The 23424-nt window shown below is 39.4% G+C and overlaps 2 pseudogenes across 2 annotated transcripts; one reads left to right on the plus strand and one right to left on the minus strand.

Moving 5' to 3' along the window:
• Positions 1–5141: 5141 nt before the first annotated feature.
• LOC308278606 (protein MAK16 homolog) lies at positions 5142–6039 on the minus strand (annotated as a pseudogene). The gene has a single exon. The product of its transcript is annotated as a protein MAK16 homolog (transcript).
• A 1666-nt stretch (positions 6040–7705) lies between these two features.
• LOC308278947 (mitochondrial glutathione transporter SLC25A39-like) lies at positions 7706–8689 on the plus strand (annotated as a pseudogene). The gene has a single exon. The product of its transcript is annotated as a mitochondrial glutathione transporter SLC25A39-like (transcript).
• Positions 8690–23424: the final 14735 nt, after the last annotated feature.

Here is a 23424-nt window from a genome sequence, read left to right on the forward strand (position 1 = left end):
GTCTCTGCTCAACTTCCAATCTAGTCCCTCAGAAACAAGAGTGGATTTGAAAGTCAGATAAATTTGGGTATGATGGAACATACCTGAAATCCCAGTACTTAGGAGGCTGAAACAGGAGGAACATGTTTGAGGTCAGAATGCCATAACTTAGTGAGACCCTGTTTCAAAAAGGGCTGGGTATGTAGCTCAGTGATAGAGCACCTCTGAGCTCAATTCCCAGTACCACAAAATAATAGCTTGACTAGGTACCTCCAAAAAGCTGGGGGTATAGTTCAGTGATAGAGAGCCCCTGTGTTTGATTCCCAGGGGTGTGCGCGCATACACACACACACACACACACACACACACACACACACACACACACACACCAGAAAGATGTATTTGCAACTTGGAGTCATTCAATGTTCTAGCTGTGAAAATGTTTTCTGAATACCTAAGCCTCCTAAAGTTTCCTTATGTAATAGAAACAATGATACCTATATTACAGGGTTGTTATGAGAGACTATTATGTGCTGATAGCAAAATGCCTGGTGTATAACAGGCAGGATGAATAAATGGTAGGTAAGTATGTAATTTTTGTGCTATTTAGCACAGAGCAGGGCTCATGATGGATAATGGAGCCTGACTAGATTAATAAAAATATTTTAATCTAGTATCTTTTTGATACTAACATATACATAAAATTACATAATATATAATATATTACATAATATATACTTTTTTTAGATACAGACAGATTTATTTAGGGAAGTAAGAAAAAATTCAGTGGAGAATGCAGGCCTCTTACAGAGCAAGAGACACATTTTTGGGGTTCATGGCACTCTTAAAAAAACTTGTTGAAGGAGGGTATAAAAATGTATGTGAGGATACTATCAGTCTGGTGAGCACAAGCCAGTTTACAGAAGTCAAGGAGCCTGTCCATTCTGAGTTCCTGAGGGTAATGTCCAGTTTATCTATTGATCAGAGGATGGAAACCACAGTACACCTAAGGATTCTGAGAATGACTTGAAATATTTAAGTATGATATTTAACCAGCGGGAAGGGGGGGGGGAGGAAAAGGAGAGTTACCAGGGAATGGAATTGACCAAATTATATATATGTACAAATATGTAACAAAAATCCTACTATTATATATAATCATAATGCACCAATAAAAGAGAAAATATAAACTAGGCTTGGTGGCACATGCCTTTAATTCCAGAATTTGGGAAGTTAAAATAGGAAGATTACAGTTTAGAGGCCAGGCTTAGCAACTTAGTGAGATTTCATTTTATAATTATATATATACATATACATATATATATATGTATATATATATATATACACACACATGTAGTATATATATATACGTAGTATATATATATATAAACATACTCATATATAGATAGAGAAAGAGGTAGTAGCTCAAAGGTAAAATGTTTCTGGGTTCAGTCCTCAGTATCAAACACACAAAAAAGAAAAAGGAAAATATTTATATATAATAAAAGTATGGTTTTAAATAAGGTAAGGAAGGCCGGGCATGGTGGCCAACCTGTGTTTGGGAGGCAGAGACAGGAGGCTCGCTGGTTCGGAACCAGCCTCGCTGGCTTAAGAGACCCTGTTTCCACATAAAAAAAGTTAAAAAATAGGTCTGGGAGTGTAGCCCGTGGGAGTGTATCCCGGAGGTAGAAGGGCTTCCAGGAACCCCAGTACCACCAATAAATAAATAAATAAATAAATAAATAAGGTCAGGAAGCCGGGCGTGGTAGCACACACTTGTAATCCCAGCATTCAGGAGGCTGAGACCTGGAGGATTGCGGTTTGTGGACCGCCTCAGCTACTTATAGAGGCCCTCTGCAACTCAGTCAGACCAGGTTTCAAAATAAAGAATAAAAAATAGGGCAGGAGGTGTAGCTCAGAGTTCGAATGCCCCTGGGTTCCACAACCAGAACCGCAGAAAATAAATAAATAAATAAATAAATAAATAAATAAATAAATAAAGTCAGGAAGTACAGAAAATATGAAAAAAACACCAAAAAGGTTAATCATTGAATTAGGGTTGCCTTCTCAGTCCCCAAATTTGCTGTTTTGTTATTGTTTCACTATCTTTATTTTTTAAATTTTTATACTTTTATTTCTATATTGCAATTATATATCATATAAAGGTTATTTATACTTTTATTCATAAATTATAATTATACAACTTAGAAAGGTTCATAGTGTATTCTAATTAAAATATATATGCAGTTTTTAAATTTTTTATTGGTGCATTGTAGTCATACATCTTAATGGGATAAAAGATGGTAGAGACATACATGCACACATCACCCAATTAGCTCTTACCCAATTCCTTCCCCATTCCCTCCTCCTCTCTCCTTCCCATGCTTGGCTTAGTGATTGACTTTGATATGTGTAAGTACATCATATGCTTTAGAGAGTTTCCCTCTTCCCCCCTCCCATCCCCTCAGTTAGGTTGCCTTATTTGCTCATCTATAGAATTTCCTTCTTCATCTAGAGTTCCTCCTGTTACCCATTTCTCCCTAGCGTTTGCATATTAGGGAGAGCATCCGATTTTTAATTTTTGTGACTAACTTCACTTAGCATAATGTTCTCCAGTTTCTTCCATTTATTTCCCTGTAAATGATATAATTGTGTTTTTTTATGGCTGAGTAAAATTCCATTGTGTATATATCCCATAGTTTTATAACACATTCATCTGCTGATGGACATCTTGGTTGGTTCCATAGTTTGGCTATGGTGAATTGTCCAACTGTGGACATGGATACACATGCATTAATTTGGTAGTTTGGTCTCCTTTCTTTTGGGTAGATACCCAGAGGTGATATTGCTGGATCAAATGGTAAATTCATTCCCATTCTTCAAAGTGGTTGCACTAATTTGCAATCCCACCAACAATATTTTAGAATTTCTACTTCTCCACCCCCTCGCCAGCATTTGTTTTTGTTTGTGTCTTGAATGATTGACATTCTAGTTGGAGTTTTTAGATGAAATCTCAGGGTACTTTTGATTTGGAACTCTGTGATTGCTAATGATGTTAAGCAGTTATCTCATGCATTTATTGGCCATGTGAATTTCTTCCTTTGTGAAGTGTCTACTTAATTCACGTGCCCATTTTTTGACTGGATTATTTTCTTACTGCTGAGTTTCTTGAATTTTCTGTATATTCTAGATATTAGTCTTCTATTGGAGGAATAGGTGTTAAAAAATATTCTCCCATTCTGTTGGCTCTCGAATGAGGTTCTTGACAGTGTTCTTTGCTGTACAGAAGCTCTTCAGTTTCATGCAATCACATGTATTGATTTACCTTTTAGTTTCTTATGCATTTTGGGTCTTGTTGAGAAAGTTTTTTTCTGTGCATATGTGTTGCAGTGTTGGATCTATGCCCTCTTCAAGAAGCTTTAAGGTCTCTGGTCTAATTTTCAAGACTTTCATCCATCTTGAATTGACTCTTGTGCAGGGTGAGAAAGTGGGATTTATTTCCATTTTTCTGCATATGGTTAACCTTTGTAGAAGAGCTAATCCCAATACTCCTCAATCTATTTCATGAAATATAAAATAATGGGACTCTCCCAAATACATTCTATGAAGCTAACATCACATTAATACCAAAAACAAATAAAGACAGTGCAAGGAAGGCAAATTACAGGCCTATATTATTGTTGAACTTGGATGCAAAATTGCTAAACAAAATACTAGCAACACACATTCAAAACCACCTCAAGAAAATCATATACCATGACCAGGGTTCATCCCAGGGATTCAAGGGTTCATCCAAGGGATGCAAGGCTGGATCAACATACAAAAATCAATTCACGTAATTCATCATATAAACAGAACCAAAGACAAAAATCACATGATCATTTCAATAGATGCTGAAAAAGCATTTGATAAGATTCAACATCCATTTATGCTAAAAAGCACTGCAGAGAATCAGAATAGTAGGAACATACTTCAACATCATAAAGGCAATCTACAGTAAGCCCACAGCCAACATCACTATCTTTAATGATTTTAGCTTATAGAAATTATTTTCTAAATCATTCCTATGTTTCTTTTTTATGGCTTGCTGTCTTTATTTCTATAAATACTTTGTATGGTTTATTCAGACTATTTCATTTTAGCTCTTTAATCTTGGACACTTTCAAGCCCTAGACCCAACTTACTTTGCCTTGGTCAGAATGAAGCCACCTGTCAGCATGTTAAGTTTTTAGAGTAACATGTTCTGACTGGTGAGCTGTGCTCTCATGTCATCCATTCTTTTTTTTTTTTTTTGGTGTGTGTGTGTGTGTGTGGTACTAGATGGAACCCAGAGGCCTTCTACCTCCATGCTATTCCCCCAGACCTATTTTATTTTTTTATTTGGAAACAGTGTCTCACTAAGTTGCTGAGGCTAGCTTCAAACCTGTAATCCTCCTGTTTCAACTTCCCCAGTACTGGGATCACAGGTGTGCACCATCACACCCAGCTCTTTCCTTCTTTTGAGTATAATACTAAGAGCAGAATGAAGGTAAAAGGAAAAAATCACAATTAAAAAAGCCAGTGTCTGGTTTCATGTTTCAGAGTCTCCTGGCCAAAATCTTCCTAAGCTGTGAAGACAGAATGGTGGTGAGCTGTGTCAGGAAAGTGCAGGTTTCTGACAGCACTTCTAACCATGGAACTTAAGATGGCTCCCTAAGAGGAAAGGATTTTCAATTCCAGATTGTATAATGAAGTTATAGAAAAAGGTACTTTCACATTATTATCACACTATGTTTTGTAAGTTGGAGCCCCCCTCCACAGGAATAGAGAACAGAAGAACAAGAAAACAGAAGTCCTGCCATTTCTAATTAAAGTTGGTGGAGGGTCCCAAGGAATTCACTGCCTAAAATTTATAAACATTTACACCCACAATCTCATTGCAGCCTCAGGAATTCATCTGTTACGCTTCTTGGTTCAAGCTGTAACTTCAACACGTATGCTATAAAATACTCTCATAATTTCAGGCTTTCTTCTACTCACTACAGATTCCTTACTGAAGTGACACAAACAGCAAGAACACAAATATTGTGTGAAATACAACACAATAGAGCAAAAACTGAAGGTGTATGTACTTAGATAAGAGATGTTCGGTATTCAGTCCCAGTTACAAATGTCGAGGGAAATCACATGGTTCTGGCCTTGGCCACAGGCTCTGTCTCTTGTTCATACTCTATCTCTACATAGGCCCGTTTTCTCTGAAAATGTTCCTTCAAGGGGGCTTTGCCTTTGCGTTTTGCATTATGGGCCTTTTCTTCTTCTTCATTGGAGGCCTTATCATCCTGATCTTCATCACCACTGGTGTCTAGGTCATCCATATCCTCAAAATCACTGAGGTCACTCTCATCCACTTCATCATCCTCCACAAGTTCTCTTTTTCCTATATCTTCCTCCTCCTCTTCATCATCTTTTTCCTCAGCATCTTCAGAGTCACTCTCTGCCTCCTGTTGTTCCAGAGCTTTGTCAAAGGCATGAATGGGGAAGTTGTAGATGTCACCTTACGTATCTTGTTTCAGTCTCTCCAGTAATTCCTTCTCAATGGCATTGTCCAGCTGAGCAGCTATTAATGCTTTTTCCTCTCTCCTTTTCTCCCTACGTTCCACCTTCATACTCAAAGGAACAAGTTTCCTCTGTCACTTTAGTGTAAGTTTTCTAATTCGAATTAGGTACTGGGTTATTTTGGTGAATCTCTGCTTATATTTGTGTCAAATGAAGCGAGGCCAGTAAATCAGATTTTCATCTATTTGTTCCAGTGCTTTCTCATAGTTTTTATTAAGCCAGACCCGCTCCCAGAGACACCTTGGAAAAAGCTGCTCGTTCTATAACCTTCATATACAAGTAGCACTGTCCTTTCTCTTCTTTGATAGTGGCATACTGACTATTTGCCAGGGGACAGGATGAACAGTTGCATAGTCCAGTCAGGCTGTATTCATTTCTGCAAAAACCCTGAGTCTTGGTTCATATTTTGAAGGAAGAAAATTGCTTGTTTCCTAGTGTATCCCAGAAAACATCATCTGACTGCATGGCATCCGCTTGCAGCACCTTGGCCGAGTCCCTCATTCTTATGTTTCTAAGCTGGTCAAGTTCATTTTGGTTCAGTTCATGACTAGGCTGTTATTGATAGGCTGGGTTCTGAGGAAAAATATTCTTCAGCCTCTTGAATTATCTAAATCTATGAAATGGATTTCATATCCATATCAAATGGCTATCTTGATGTGTTCACTGACTTCTTTCTGGTACATTTAAATTACTTTGATTCTGGTACTCTGTGTCATGTGGATCCTGCCTAGAGTTTCTGAACTGTCCCATGGGTGTTGGAACTAACTAAGAAGCTTTTTGTCCTGGTGGTATCCTGAGTGTTGGCATATTTTGGTTACTCTTTTGTAAGATGCACAGTACCTTCTGGGGCAAACTGTCCTTGCTTTCCGTATGTTTGTTCAGCAAATGTTATGCCCTAGATAATGCCTTCCCCTCTATGACACCTCATTATGGTGGCCAGCTTAGGTCTGGGATGTGGAGTTCTTACTCAAAACCCGCCTGACCACACAACTTGGATTTGTAGCTGAGATAGAAAAGTAAGAGGCATATGATCAGATGACACAGAACAGGGTCAGGGAGGCTTGTTACTTCCTCTGTTGGCAGTGGGAACCGTTGAGTGTGTGCTTAAAGCATTACATGGATTTTAAACTCAGGTTGCTTTACTGTTAACAAGAAGAATATTTATTGAACACATACTATGTGTTAGACACAGAGGAGATACACTAGTAAGTAAAACAGACAAAATTATCTTCCTTCAAGAACTTCATACACTGTTGTGAGTTCTTTCTGAAACCTGATGATGATGTTCCAATTCTGATCAAACAATAAAATAAGGTCAAGCAGATAGACTCTGGATTAAGAACCAGCTGAACACATTCCACATTTCTCTTTGGTGTGGCTTATTTCTGGGGCCTTGGATTTTGTTTTATTCAGACAGAGTTTCTATTATATTATGGACCATTTATTTGATTTACTGTGTGATTTTTGACCATCCTCTGTCATTTTGAAAAATAGCCTCAGTTGCCAAGGTTTTGACTTTTGAGACAAGGTATTCAGGAGAGGTAGATAAACTTCCTTTCACAATGAGATAAATGAAAGTGTAGTCCATCTGACTACATACAGATGATAGATTTCAGGAAGTGTAATTGGCTCATAACAGTAAAAGAGAGCGTCATAGAAGATATACTGTTTACTGAAGAAGAACTATTTTACAGAAAATGTAGCTGACTGTGTTAAAACATAATCTATACACAGTGTTCTGCTTATATTACATCTTGGTTGTAAGACTGTGAAAGAGTTGAAGTTTTCTCCCAAATCTTAACTAAGGTTTCCCATATTGAGCTAAGATCTTTCCCAGAGTGGTTTAAAAATGATGGATCAGAGGTCCATCCATTTGTCAGTTTTCTTTGATGAGTGTGTGTGTGTGTGTGTGTGTGTGAGAGAGAGAGAGAGAGAGAGAGAGAGAGAGAGAGAGAGAGAGAGAGAGAGAGAGGCGAACCTGCCATCAGCAGAGCGCTATGAGCCCATCAGGCCCCCAACAATGCACCCTGTGAGCACTGCTTAGAGCCAAGATTGAAGCTACAAGGTGGCTGATCAGGACCCTGAAGGCATCATCCTCCTTCAACACATGGTGGCTTCAGGGGTTAGGACTATGGTGACCTCTCTCTTCATGACACTCCTGGACATGGTGAGGTCAGCTTGCAGTTTCAGCACCCCTCAGTAGCCAGTGAACCGATGTCTCCCTCAAGACTCTGGAGCCTCTCTTACACCAAATGGAAGTGCTTCCTATACTGCAATGATGTCCTGAAGCCCCTGTACCTGTGCCCAAATGGTACCTACTCTGTCACCTAATTTCACTACCCAACCCACTTCACTGGCACTTTGGGTGTCTTTGTGAATATCTTGAGACATGAGGGCAACCAGGACTCTGTAGAGTGGTCTCTCAGGCACCCTGGTGCTGACTGTGCCAGCTACTGCCATCTACTTCACTACATACGGCTAACTCAAGACTTTTATACATGGTTGGATCCTGACTTGTGACATCTACACACCGATGGTGGCTGGCACACTGGGCCGTTTGGGCACTGTGACAATGGTCAAGCCCTTGAGGCTTGTGCAAACAAGGCTGCAGGCTCTACTTGTGTAATATTGTAAGCTGGGCACCTGTATCTGGGCCTGCAGTGCCTCAGAGTGGATGGCGCTCACTGTGGCTGAACTGGAGTCCCATTGCCCTTGAAGATGTACTCTTCTCAGCTCTGTACTGTTTCAATTATGAGATGTTGAAGAGCTGGCTGAATAGGCCCAGACCCAAAGACCAGACATTGTGGGCATCGGCGTTGTGACTGGATGCATCTCAGGAATGGTGGCTGCTATCCTGATTCTACACTTTGACATGGTGAAGACACAGTGGCAGGTCGTGAAAAGAGCCATAGAGGCTGTGAGAGTGAAGCCCCATGAGTGGACTCCACCTGGCTGCTGCTGAGGAAGATCCAGGCTGAGTCAGGCACCAGGGAACTTTTTACAGGGATATGAGGATAATAAAGTCCACCCCCTCTGTGCCATATTAATTAGCACTTATGAATTTGGCAAAAGCTTCTTCCAGAGGCTCCACTGGCAATGGAATTTGAGCCACTGAAAGGAGCCAAGAAGCATCCCCAGGTCCTGGGAGATGGACAGGGCCAGGAGACTGAGCCAAGTACCTTTTCATCAGCAGTGGGGGCTCACTTCCCTTCCAGCCATGGAACCTAGTAGATTCATCTCCAGGACCTGGACTTCCCAGGCCTTCCTTAGGTTACAGCATGATTCTTATTGCTCCCGCTTTCCAAGATTGTCATTTTCCCACCTCCCAAGTTCAAGTCCAAATCTGACAATTGCCTGCCCTTTGTGTTCCTTTTGTGTTTGCTGTAACTAGGTTTCCCAGGAGCCAAGGATCTATGGGTCCAGTTTAGTCTTCCCAGCCCCATTCACACCCTGTCTAAAGATAATGAAGTTGGCAGAGAGAGAGAGAGAGAGAGAGAGAGAGATTATATCTGTTTATATCTGAGGACATAGTTGGTTTGTTCATAGAACTTGGCCTGAAGCTCACAATGCTTTAATGAACCCCCTGGCATTGCAATTCAAGCACTGATTTTTATGAAGCTTTGGAGCTCTTGCAGTTTGCATTGCACTGAGGTCAGAGCTGCTGAAGCACTCCACAGCTGCATGCCCTGATAACTACAGCCTCTTGGTATATTGCCTTAATGGCGAGTGGTTCCTCCTCCTCTTCCTCCCCACCGTGACTGTCGTTGCCTCAGAAATGCTCCAAAATGGCACTAAATGATGTGCAAACACACCAGATGGATTGCTAATCTGTTTTCAAGGCTTTCTTAATGGTGCATTCCATAGCCCCTTGGAGCAAACTCAATTTCTCTCCATGCACTCTGTTTCCACTTTTACAATTTTCGAAGAAGTCATTTTGGCAAACATACTTTGTGAGTTGGATGAGAGGTAATTTATACAATTGCTTACCTACTATGACAACAAGCAGCAGCTCCAGTCACAGGAGGATGGATAGTTGTTCATCAATCACAGCTGAGGCATGGAAATGGATCTGAAGATTTATGGACTTGGAACCATGAACTTGGGGACTTCTGTAGGCAGAAGGAAAGTGAAAAGAAAAGCAAATGTGGACTCTTTGGGGCTTCACTTTTACATTGATCACCAGATCTTAAGAGTTTCAAATGATCCATGTGAGATGACAAAACTCAACTGGATCAAATGTCATTGGGCAAAGAGCAGACACTGCCAGGTCTTCTGTGCTAAGGATGTAGCTGGGACCCTGATCTGTGAGTGATGATACCTGATCATTTACCCCATTTAGGCTAGTCTATCCACCCCACACCCATCCTGGGGAAGTCCCTGGTCACTCCCAACAGAATTCCTTATATGCCCTGGAAATGTTGTTGTATACTTCAGGCCCAGTCGAAATTTTTACAAATTTAAATTTGTATATAAAGATAAGTATCTGAAACAGTGGATGGATTAATTCCTATCTAAAGACTTGTGTGGGTTTGTTCTAAGCCAGTGGTTCACAGATATACAGCACATTAAAATCATCCGGAAGAATTAAAATTCCCAAATGCCCAGGTCTTAGACAGACCAACTGAATCATAACCATTAAGTGTGGGACTCAGGGGCTAGTTTTTTTTTCAAGCTTCCCTCAATCAATTCTGGTGTGTTCACTAGCTTAACCAGTGAAAGTTGATAAATGGTTTCTAGCTTTAGTGTATTCTGGAATCGCTTAAGAAACTTATTTAAAATGCAAATTCAGCTGGGCGTGGTGGTGCAGGCTTGTAATCCTCGTGCTTGGGAGGCTAAGACAGGAGGATCGCACAGGTTCGAAACCAGCCTCAGCTACTGAGTGAGGCTCTCAGTAACTTAGTGAGACCCTGTTTCCAAATAAAATATAAAAGAAATAGGTCTGAGAGTATAGCCCAGAGGTAGAATGCCTCTGGGTTCCACCCCCAGTACCACCAAAAAAAAAAGTTTAAAATGCAGATTCAGAAGGTCCAGGTTTAGAGCCGAGAGATCCTCTATTTTTTTTTCTGTTGTACTGAGGATTGAATCCATGGGCATTCTACCTCTGAGCTATACCCCTATATGTATTTTATATTTTAATTTGAAACAAGGCCTGATTAAATTGTGAGGGATCTTGCTAAATTGCTGAGGCTGGCCACAAACCTATGATCTTCCTGTCTCAGCCTCCCAAGTACTAGGATTACAAGCGTACAGCACCACACCTGGCTGAGATCTTCTATTTTTTAAACAAGCTCCCTAAGCAATTCTGGGGCTGGTGGCGATGGATCATATGCTGAGAAAACTGGCTAGAGAATTTTACCCTGCAGCTTGCATATTTCCCAACCTTATTTTATTGTTTGATTTCATAATTGTCCTCTCCTCTCATATATCCCCTTTTCTGCCCATACATATGAGAGGTAATGATCCCTGGAAGATAATCAGGTTGACAAGTATAGACACCTGACCTTGTAACTTTCCAGAAGAACTGAGACAATAATAGATCAAACAGGTGCTGGTGCAGGCAAAGGGGAGTGGAGATGGAATGAGCATGAGAAAAGAGAAGAAGAGCTGGGTTTGCTCTGGTATCTTCTGGAGAAAACATCCAAATTTGGAGTCAAGAAGTCACTCACTTGGATGATCACAGTAGCAATAATCATCCCAGAAGATATCCCACCAAGGGTTCCTTAAAAGGCCTTCAGAGTCCACCCAGGCTATATATAGAGCTGTGCTAAGGACCTCCTGCCTGTATAGTCCTATGTGGTGACATTGATTTCTTGTCCAGCCTTTTGTTTTTATAGAACCACATAAAATTCTGAATATAAACACTGCTAGGTTGCTGTAACATAAAGGGAAAAGGATGGAGTGGGGAAAGGCCACAGCTGTGATAAAGAGACCTCAAGTGACTCTCCTAGGTACCTATGCTCATCAATATTTGCCCCTTTTTGATATGGTACATAGGTTCAATGGTGTGCAGGTGGAATACATAGGTCTCAGTAAAGGTAATCGTTAAAATGTTACATGGAGAAAACATGAATTGTGCAGTCAGACTAGGCTTCCAATCTTTCTTCTACCACTTAACAATGGTGTGTGTGGCACACATATGTGTCCCCATTGGGTAAGACTATCTCTGCTGGTCGTGTCTGTTAGGAGTTAGAGTATGAAAATAGAGAGAGCCTCAGATAAGAGGCCGAATATGCTTTGCTCGAACCAGGAAGGATGGAGTAAGATACCCATGGGCACAAAGAGAAAGAAGGAATTCTTTGGAAGAAAATAATGCTATACAAAGGATTGGAGAGGACGATTACTGTATTGATTTAATTTTCTGCTGGGACCAATCTAGGGAGCTGTCATGGCTTACTTTGGTTGTTAAACTGAGATTGTTTTCAACTTCCTCGGTGGCTTTCCAACCCCTTTCCTGCACACCACATATGGAACAATAGTCAGATCATGACTCACTTGCTGTAAGGCCTTGGGTAAGTTGTTTGACTTCTATGAGTCTTAGTTTCCTTACTTATAAAATGGGGATCTTAAAAGTATTCCCTCACTAGACATGGTGGAGTGTGACTATAACTCCAGCACTTGGAAGCTGAGATAGAAAGATCACAGGTTCAAGGCCAGCCTCAGCAATTTAGTGAGACCCTGATTTAAAATAAAATATAATCATTATAAATTAGGGCTGGGGGGAATGTAGCTTAGAGCTAGAATGCTCCTGGATTCAATCCCTGGTGAAACACACACACACACACACACACACACACACACACACACATACAGTCCCTTACACATTTCTTAGAGAGATTAAATAAAGTGCCTGTATAAAATTCTTATAATGCCCGTAACATAGTAATGTCTTAGCATATTATCTGACCGTATCATATAGCATTTCCTGTTAAATTTTTACTTACTTTTATATTAAATGAGGTGCATGAAAGAATAAAAGTGAGCATTACTCTTTGATGAAGAATTAGCACAAGAATTTTAAATGTTTTAAATCCAGTTAAAAGTATTTTCTCACCAGGTGTGGTGTTGCATGCTTGTAATCTCAGAATTTGGGAAGCAGAGACAGGGGGATTGCACAGATTAAAAGCCAACCTCAGCTCTTAGTGAGGCTCTCAGCAACCTAGTGAGACCCTGTTTCCAAATAAAATATAAAATAGGTCTGTCATTATAGCCCGGAAGTAGAAAGCCCTGGGGTTCCATCCCCAGTACCACAAAAAAATGATTCTCTCACTAGGCATGTTGGAGCGTGACTATAATCTCAGCACTTAGGCTGAGACAGGAGGATCACAGGTTCAAAGCCAGCATCAGAAACTTAGCTTAGCCCTCAGAAACTTAGTGAAATGCTGTTTCAAAAATAATAATAATTTAGGACTGAGGATGTTTAAATGCAGTTAGGACCCTAAGGGTCAACTCTATTTATAATTAAATTTTGACCCCACTCATTCGTTCATTTATCCTCCAAATATTTATTGAGCACCTATTATGTGCAAGGAGGTGGTGCTAAAGGCATGGAATGCTCACATTCTGAAACAGGGAGAGAGTCAATAAACAAATCAGTAAATATACACAAAGTCAAGTGGCAATAGGTTCTAAGAAAAAACTCAAATAGGGTGGCTAAATGGGGAAATTGGGGTTTAGGCCATTGACTAGACAAAAAAGGCCTCATAAAGGAAGCAGAAGTTAAGCAGAGATCTGAAAGCAAAATAAATTGAAAGTGAGTTATGAGGGTATTGGAAGAATACCCTCATACCTAGCGAGACCCTATTTCAAAATAAAAATCAGAAGGGCTGGAGGTATAACATGGAAGTAGAATACTCCTGCATTAATCCCTAGTAACCTCCCTATAAAAAAGATACCAGTGATTCTGAAACAATGGGCCATAGCATCTTGAAGCCCATTTGAAAACAGTAGGGATAAATAATAATTTTGAACTATACAATCCAAGATTTTAAGGACTAATGAGAAGGCACACATTTATGCATGGCTAAGAAAAGAGTGACCAATGTTAATATCAGCTCTACACAATTGTAGCAGAAACAGCCCAATGTCTTGCCGAGTAAGTTGTTCAAATAGAAAAGACTGTAGCACTTTGACGAGGAGGGGGTGTTTCCTGGAGTTAAAACTGCTCAGATTAGGCCTTAAAACACATGCAGATTTGGAGAGAAAGAACGAAGGAATGGATGAGCAATGTATCAGCCATTCTGAGACGTCCACTCCTGAGAAAGATGTGTACTAGATCATTCTTGTTAGCCAGCTCGATCTCTGCCATTATGATCCATCATCTATGCTCCGGAGTTTCCATAACTGTTTTTTTTTTGTTTGTTTGTTTATATATGACAATGGTGATTGAACCTAAAGGAAGTCTACCTCTGACCTACACCCCTGGCCCTATTTTTTTTTTTAATTTTAAACATAGTCTCACTAAATTGTTAAGGGCCTCGCTAAGTTGCTGAAACTATCCTTGAACCTGTGATCCTCCTGTCTCAGTCTCCCAAGTACTGGGATTAAAAATTCACACCACCATGCTTGGCATCCTGTTTGTAATACTTCCTTCTTTCAATCCTAATTTTACATAGTCCATGAAGCAAACAACCTCTAATTCACAAAATAATAAAATACTGCATTTCCTGATAATGTGGGCCTCAGGTCGCATTTAGTCTCAATCCAAAAGTGCTTCAAGTTTATAAAAATTATTCCAAATCACCATCAGAAAATGAATGGCCTTTTCCACCGTGGGTAGGCCTTGAAGGCAGAGGGGACTAGGGCCTCTTTTTCATGTTCAGGCAGAAAAATACCACAAAGGCCTGGACACCTATGCCAAATGGATCTGGTTGACTTAATAAAGTTGTTTCTCTTGTGGGCTTCTTAGTTTGGTGGGTGTGGTAGCTGTGTCTGGTGAGCTCAACTCTGGCTGTTTGCTGACAAAGAACACTACACTCTAGTTTCTTGGACCAGGCTGGATCTTTGCTTTTAATTATAACAGTGTACAAAGAATGGACAGGATTCTGACTTTTGTTCTTGTATTAACTCAAACCATTCCATTTGTTTTCTTCTTTCTTGTGTGTTCATTCGTTTTTTTCTCTTTAGAAGATACTTTTACAAATCCACCTTCTCCTAGTGGTTCCTAGGATTAAAAATAAGAAAGCTCAGAGTATTGCAGTAGCTAATCTGTGTTATTAGCATTATTGGAATTATTTCCACTGCTTTGTAACCACCCAACCTGAGAAAGGGAGCCAAGATGTATTGATGACTTGGGAAGGGGGGACCCCGGAAGACTATGGTGAAGAGTGTGACCTATGGATGAGTGGACAAAGAAAATCTGTATGTGCAATGAAATATTACTGAGCCATAAAAGGAAGATCTTGCCATTTGTGCCAACATAGATGTACCTGGAAGGCATTATGCCAAGGGAAATAAGACAGAATATAGAAGGACAAACGCTGCAAAATCTCACTTATATGTGGAATCTAAAATAGCCTAACTTCTGGAGGCATATAATATAATAGCAATTCCCAGGAGCTAGGGGTTGTGGAAGTAGAGAGTTGTTCAATGGATATAAATTTTCAGTTATGCTAGATGTGTAAATTATAGAGATCTGGTATGTGACATACTATCTGCAGCTAAAACACTATATCTTATATTTACCATTTGCTAAAAGGGTATATTTTAATTGTCCTCATTAAAAAAAAAAAAGCCGGGCATGGTGGTGCACGCTTGTAATCCCCGCCCTTGGGAGTTGGAGACAGGAGGATCCCGCAGGTTCAAAGCCAGTGGCGATGGCTTAAGAGACCCTGTTTCCAAATAAAAACATAAAATAGGTCTGGGAGAGTAGCCCAGAGGTAGAAGGGTTTCCAGGAATCCCAGTTCCACAAAAATATTGACTATATGAGGTGATAGATAGATATATTTTATACTTAGGATTGAACCCAGGGCCCTACATGTACTAGACAAGTGCTCTACAACAGAGCTACATTTCCAACTCTTTTTGAATTTTTTATTTTGAGATGGAAGTCTAATTAAGTTGTTGAGGATGGTCTCAAACTTGCAATCTTTCTACCTCAGCTTCTTGAGCCACTGGAATTACAGGCATGTGCCATCAGGCCTAGTAGAGTGGATATTTTGTTTATTTGTGGTGATCACTCCCCAATGTATATGTATATCACAACATCTAGTTGTCCAACTTAAATACATACAATTTTAATTTGTAAAATGTATATTAACAAGGCAAAATATTGATAGCTGCAATTTATTAAATGCTTATATGGTGTCAGGCGGTCTGCTGATCTGGTCTTTGCAATAACATTGCAAGGAATATACCATTTCTATACGCGTTTTATAGATCAAAAACTGAAGCTAATTGACTTGCCTATGTTCTTAAAGTTAGCAATCAGCAGTCTTTCTGGTATTTGATCGGATTTGGGGTCTGAATCCTGGACCTGGCCTTTCTGATCTACTTAACATCTCCACTGCCTTTCTTACAAAATTGGATGATGACAGCTCCAATTTCACAGGGTGGCTAGGAAGATGGAGATCCATAACATCTACAAATACCTCATAGGGCCTGGCATAGTGTAAACACTTGGTCAATGGTAAGCACTTTTGTGAACTTGAACTCTGAGCTAGGAGATTGAGAGCCACATTGTCTCTGTTCTGGTGTGTGGGCAGGTTTCAATGAGCTGCCAGAATACACATCTGTTTGTATCTCGTTTATTGGTTTGAGCAGCATGCGTGCTCCAGTGCAAATGCTGGAATGTGAGCCAATTCTATTAGCTGGGGTAAATCGGGTGGGGAACTCTTAATAATTGAAGGCATCTATGGAATATTTCTATTGGAATTTGTTGTGTGTCTGCAAATTGGTCCTGCAGGAAGGTCATATCTTCAGAATACAACCACTGATATAAGATCCTGGCCCTGAAATGAACTTGATGACTTGGACCACAAAGGAGAAACTGTCCTTGTGATGAGACATACCTTTCTATGTAATGGATTTGATTATTCCGACGGACAGCTCCTGGCCCCAACGGTACTAAGGCCCATGGCTCATTCAATCATGAAAAACCTGGTATGTGGCATATGACCCTTATTCCCAGATCCTGGAATTGTGGTGAGGAGCTACTGTAAAGTCTAGTGCATGGGAAACTGAATGACAATCCATGTTATGGTCTGAAAGTAAAATGTCCCCTGGAATTCATGATATGGATTTGGGTATCTGGGTACGTGGCCAGTGACGGTATGTACTGGGGATGCTGCAGGAGCATATCTGGGGATGTGGCAGCATATTATTTGAGTGAGTGTGTGTGTGTGTGTGTGTGTGTGTGTGTGTGTGTGTGTGTCTCCCAGCCCCACCCAGCTGCAGTGTCTTGGTTCTGCTCTACTTTCTCTGACCTTTTGCTTTCTCTCTACTCCCTGTAATGATGCCCTAAGGACCCATAGACTTGGCTCCTACTTGGCAGCTGGTACAAAATGGAATATATAGTGTGGGAATAAGTGGATAGGAGTTATTATTCATATATGCATACTTAATTATAATATATATGGACTGAAGTCTCCATATCTGTGAGCAGATAAATCTTCCTTTTAAGGTGTGTGTGTGTGTGTGTGTGTGTGTGTGTGTGTGTGTGTCAGGGTTTTTTTTTATCACAGTGGTAAGTACCTTAACTGAAACAATTCAAAATTACCCTTTCTTTTCCAGCTTTGAGGGAGATCTGACTTGATGGAAAGCATAGGAGTAATACATGATACTGGGAAAAACAGACTGCATCAGTAAAGCCTTCTATTGTTGACTTCCTTATCAATAATCTCTCCTTTCTATCAAGCACGTATTCCTAGAATAAATCATTTTCCATGTCATTCATCTCCTCAAGAACTTTCAATGGCTCCCTGTGTCCTCCAGCACTAAGTCCAAATACCTCAGCTTATCTCCTTTTCACAACTGCACTCCCTACCTCACTGATTTTTTTCATTTGATTCATGTTCATATTTACTGTGTATCTATTATGTTTCACACACTGGGCTATGTTCAGGGGCCATGCAGTGAATCACTCAGATGCCCTCACATGACCCTCTGCTTGAATCAAGCTCTTCAGTTTCCTGTCATCTGCCTAGTGCCTGGTCATGCTGCCACTGTACGCATCTGTTGCAAATGGTTTCCCTACTCTACTCTGCCAGCATATACCTCTCATCACCTCTAAAGACCCTGTTAAAACACACACACATATTCCCCATTTGTGGTAATAAGGAGTTCAGGAGAGCCTGCCTTTCTTGCTTAGATAGAGGATCTGTAGCCAGAAACCCCCTGCTTAAAGCCTTTAGATGCAAGTAAAAGAAAAAAAATACTTTATATTACCTGATAGACTTCAGTAGGGATAGGAGGACCAACTGTGTGGCTGAGTGGCTTGGCACTGGCCCGACAGTGGCAAAGTTCTGTGTCCCATTCATAGCTCTGAACCACCACCACCACCACCACCACCACAAAAATTAGTAAAACTTGGGAAACACGGTTTCAGGAACAATCCCCAAAGCTAATGCACAGAGAGTACAGCAAAACTTTTTGTCTTTATGCATATTTGTGTGCCTTTTGTAGGTGCTGCTAAGGATATTCAGGTTAGATGGATTAACCAAAATTTTAACTCTTTGGTATGCTATATCAAGGATATGATTGACTTGGAAATATGTGAATAGGCTTTAGTAATGTGATCACATTTAGACTCAGAAAAAGAAATGTAAATATGAAAGGAAAGCAACAGCCTATGTTGTTTATTCAGCTAATTATGTACTGAGTAGCTACTGTACTTCAGACTAGCCTGCCGCTAACATAGGTGCAGTCCGAGGCAAGTATACAAAGGTAGTCCCGGCTATCATATGTATCGACTTATGGTATAAATTAAGCTAACACTGTTTAATAAAGTAGGTTCTGGTCTTCTAACACCAGAATGATCAGGAAGCAGAGATTCCTCTTCAATGGATCTGTCTTAGGCTCACAGGATCCATACTGATGTCCTGACCTCTTCCTCCACCTCATCTTTGTTCCAGACCTGCAGGGGCCTTACAAAGATGTCAGTCCCTGGTCCCATGTCCAAGGGGTTGGTTCACTGCTGGTGTATTCTTCCCTGAGGCAGATAGACCAGGGACAGAGGCCTGCACAGGTCCAGAGCGGCCAGAGTATGGGCTAGAACACATCTCCTTGTCCTTCGGGTACTTATCATCAGACAAAACAGATATACAGGCGCACACCCCAGGCTGCTGTGCTGGTATTGATAACAGAGGTCTTTGTTGGAACACAGAACACAGAAAAAAAATAAGATATGAAAAGAGGGATCTGAGAAATAACTAAGCAGGAAAAGAGGTGCCAGAGAGAGAGAGAGAAAAAAAGCCACATCTTTTCTTCCTTTTAGTTTCACTTTAAGGTTCAATTTTTTTCTATTAGGGGAAAATTTACATTCGGTTAGGACTCAAATCCAACACTGCATTTCCAAGAAGTTTTATGATTCGAGGAATCCCCTCACACCAGCCTGAAAGAAACCTTAATTTTGCTGCCTATGGTCATAGATTAGTTCTGGCTCTTTTTGAACTTCATATAAATGGAACTATATGTTTATTTTTCACTCAGATTTTATCCTTTAAAATTAACTATATAATATTCCATTATACTTAAAACATTTATATCTATTACCTTCAAAACACCTACATCTTTCTAATGGGTTCCTGTTATAAAAATCGAAGCAAAATATATATTTAGTCTGTAATCTATATTTATTTATTTAGCGGGTCTGGGGGATGGAACCCAGGGGCATTCGACCTCCAAGCTCCACCTCCTGCCCTATTTTTTATTCTTTATATTGAAACTAGGTCTCACTGAGTTGCAGAGAGCCTCACTAAGTAGCTTAGGCTGTCCACGAACCGTGATCCTCCGGTCTCAGCCTTCCGAAAGCTGGGATTACAAGTGTGTGCCACCACGCCCGACTATTTATTATTTGAATTAAGAGATGAAGTTACACTACAGTGTTGACATTTTACTAGCACATTTTTGTTTTGTTTTGGTTTTGGTACTGATAATTGAACCAGGGACATTCTACTTCTGTGTGACACCTCCAGCCCTATTCTATTTTTGTTTTGAAATAGAGCCTTTCTAAGTTGCTGAACCTGGCCTCAAACCTGCAATTCTCCTGTCTCAGCCTTCCAAGTACTGGGATTATCCACTGTGAACTGAGGGACTCCTGTTTATATAGTTTATCTATCTCCCATACCCTTTCCAGCCCAACCCTATTTTGTAGTACTCAGTGTGCACACTAGAATGTTACTCCATTTCCTAGAACACAATGGGGTTCACTTTTAATTGATCTGTACCCTTGACATTCATCATATTTGTATGATACCAGACCAATGGTTAGACCATAGGATATTTTCTTCCTTAGAATAATATGATTAATCCTGATGCAATGATATACACCTGTAATCCAATACTCAGGAGGTTGAGATAGGGGAGTTGTAAGTTTAAGGTCAGCTAACTCAGATACTTAATAAAATCCCATTTCAAAATAAAATAAAATGCTGGGGGAGTATCTCAGAAGTAGAACAATCCTGAGTTCAATTCCCAGAAACACACACATAAACACAATGAATGAAATGACTATCTTGCTAAACCCTACTTATTCCTGGCCTGTTTATTAACTGTCACTGAACATAGCAGTTGCCAAGAATAACTTATGCCTTCATTATACACTTTTTTCTTGATGGAGGCAAAATATACAGGAAAAGGTGAAGAAGACAATAGACAGTCAACTTTTGCTTTTATTTTTTAATTTATTTTCAAATGTCCTTTAGGATCCATCTGATTTTACTATGAACCAAATGTCTCATTTTACCAGTATGAAATCAGCTTTGAACTTCACATTATGTTTTCTAACTCATTTTAACACAGCAAAAGATTTCCAAATGGTCAAGCAAGCCTCTTGTATCCCCAAGTGTTAAAGCATATTTTGTATTGCATAGTCTGTCACTGGAGTTGGGCCTGTGTTCTGCTTCCAGTTCCCCCCAGACTCAGTGTTACCTCCGAGAAATCACACCTTCTGGGGACTTTTGTTTCACAATCAGTGCAGAATCATGCCTTGCCCACAGTGTCAGATGAGACAAAGAGAAATGTTTGGGGTTCATTGAAGGAAAGACAATCATATAATTCCCAAGTGACCTGCATTGCAGTAATTAGATTTTTTAATTTTGTGAAGTGAATTGATGTCCTATTACACGGAACCTACTTAAATGTGATGATGCCCCATGTTTTTCTAGAAACTCTTGTGGTGAAGGATGGATCTTTAGAATGACCATCTACTGACCAATAGAAATGTTGGCAGCATCCTAGCAAATAGACACATGGCCCCTGCTTGAATACTACCTCGTCAGAGACTTCACCCCTGCTTGGACAGTCCCTTTCTTTATGGATCCACTTTTGTTATTAGCAAGGTGTTTCTTTTCTTTTCTTTTATGTTTTTTAATTTATTTTATTGGTGCACTGTATTCGTACATCATAATGGGATAAAAAAAAAAAAACTTTTGTAGACATACAAGCACACATCACCCAATTAGCCCCTACCCGATCCCCACCCCATTCCTTCCCCATCTCTCCTTCCCATGCTTGGCTTAGTGGTTGACATCTAGTATTATAGCAATTTATCCAATATTAACGTTGATATTCTCACATAACAGTTTTATTTGACTGCTACCAAGCTTTTGATGACTTAAAGATAACATTTCAATATTTCTTTTTGTTTTCTTTTTTACCAGAGAATATTTTTTCTTTTTTTAGTGAAACTATAATACATTTATTTACTTATTTTTCAGAAAAATCTATCCTAATGTGGAATATGGACTCAAGATACCAAAAATGATCTCGAAAAAGAACAAAGCAAGAAGATGTATATTTTCTGATTTCAAACTATATAAAGCTACAATAATTGAAACAGTGTAGTACTGTTATAAAGGTAGAATGCCCCTGGGTTCCATCCTTAGTACTGCAAAAAAAATCAGAAATGAAAAAGGAGACATCCCCACAGACAGTGGAAAAATTCAAAGGATTGGATTATCAGAAACTATTTTGAAAATTTATACTCCAAAAGACTGGAAAACATGGAAGAAATTGATAGATTTCTAAGCACATATAACCTACCTAAATTGAACCAAGAAGAAATAGCGACCCTAAACCAACCAATAGCAAACAAAGAAATTGAAACAGCAATAAATATTCTACTATCAAAAAAAAAATCCCAGGCCCAGATGGGTTTCTAGTTGAAATACTTTCAGAGAAGAACTAATTCCAATACTTCACAAGTTGTTCTGGGAAATTGAAAGAGATAGAATTCTTTCAAACTCCTTCTACAGGCAAGAATCACATTAATACCAAAACCAAGTAAAGATAACTCAAGAAAAGAAAATTACAGACCAATATCTTTGATGAACATAGATGAAAAATTCTAAACAAAATACTAGCTATATACATTCAAAACTATATTAAGAGAATTTTGTACCATGACCAAGTTGATTTCATCCCAGAAAAGCAATGCTGGTTCAACATACGTAAATCAATACATGTTATTCACCATATAAATAGAACTGAGAAAAAAAACACATGACCATATCAATATATTCTTAAAAAGCATTTGACAAAATTCAATAACCATTCATGTTAAAAACACTGCAGAGCTGGGCGTGGTGGGCCATGCTTATAATCCCAGCATGTGGGAGGCTGAGACAGGATTGTGGTTCAAGATCAGCCTCAGCTACTTAGTGAGGCCCTTTGCAACTCAGTAAGACCCTGTTTCAAAATAAATAATAAAAAATAGGGCTGGGGGTGTAGCTCAGAGGTAGAATGACCCTGGGTTCCATCCCCAGTACCACAACAAAACAAAACAAAGCAAAAACAACAACAATAAAAACTACAGAAAATTGGAATAGAATAAAGGTATCTCAACATCATTAAGGAAAAACTGCAGGAATTCCCTCTAAAATCAAGAACAAGACAAGGATGCCCCTATCACCACTCTTTTTAATATGGTCCTCGAGCTTCTTCCCATAGCACTAATATGGATGTAGCAATCAGAAGGATATCAAAGGAATTCAAATAAAAAAGGATTAAAATTATCCTTGTTTGCAGACAACATGATCCTAAATCTAGAAGACACAAAGAACTCAACCAAAAGAATACTGGAACTGATTAACCAATTCATCAAAGTGATGGGATACAAAATCAAACTAAAGAAATCAGTTGTTTTTCTATATACCAACAATGAATCCACAAAGAAAGAAATAAAGAAAACAATTTTATTCACAGTAACCTCAAAACCAATAAAATACCTAGGAATAAACCTAACCAAAGACGTAAAAGACCTCTACAATGAAAACTATAAAACATTAAAGAAATTGAAGAAGATCTTGGAAGATCTCCCTAGCTTATGGATAGGCAGAATAAATATTATCAAAATGGCCATTATGCCAAAAGTGATCTATAGATTTAATGCAATTCCTATAAAAATATCAACAACATTCTTTCTAGACCTAGAAAAATCAGTCATGCATTTCATATGGAGAAAGGAAAGACCCAGAATAGCCAAAGCAATTCTCAGCAATAAGAACCATGCAGGAGGCATCACAATCCCTGACTTCAAATTATACTACAATAGTATATAAATAGTAGTTAAAACAGCATGGTATTGGCACAATAACAGACACACAGACCAATAGAACAGAATAGAAGATACAGAAATAAACCCACACACTTATAGTCAATTGATCTTTGACAAAGGTACCAAACTCATATGCTGG

This window comes from Muscardinus avellanarius (assembly GCF_963383645.1).
Source record: "Muscardinus avellanarius genome assembly, chromosome: X".
NCBI classification, from domain to species: domain Eukaryota; kingdom Metazoa; phylum Chordata; class Mammalia; order Rodentia; family Gliridae; genus Muscardinus; species Muscardinus avellanarius.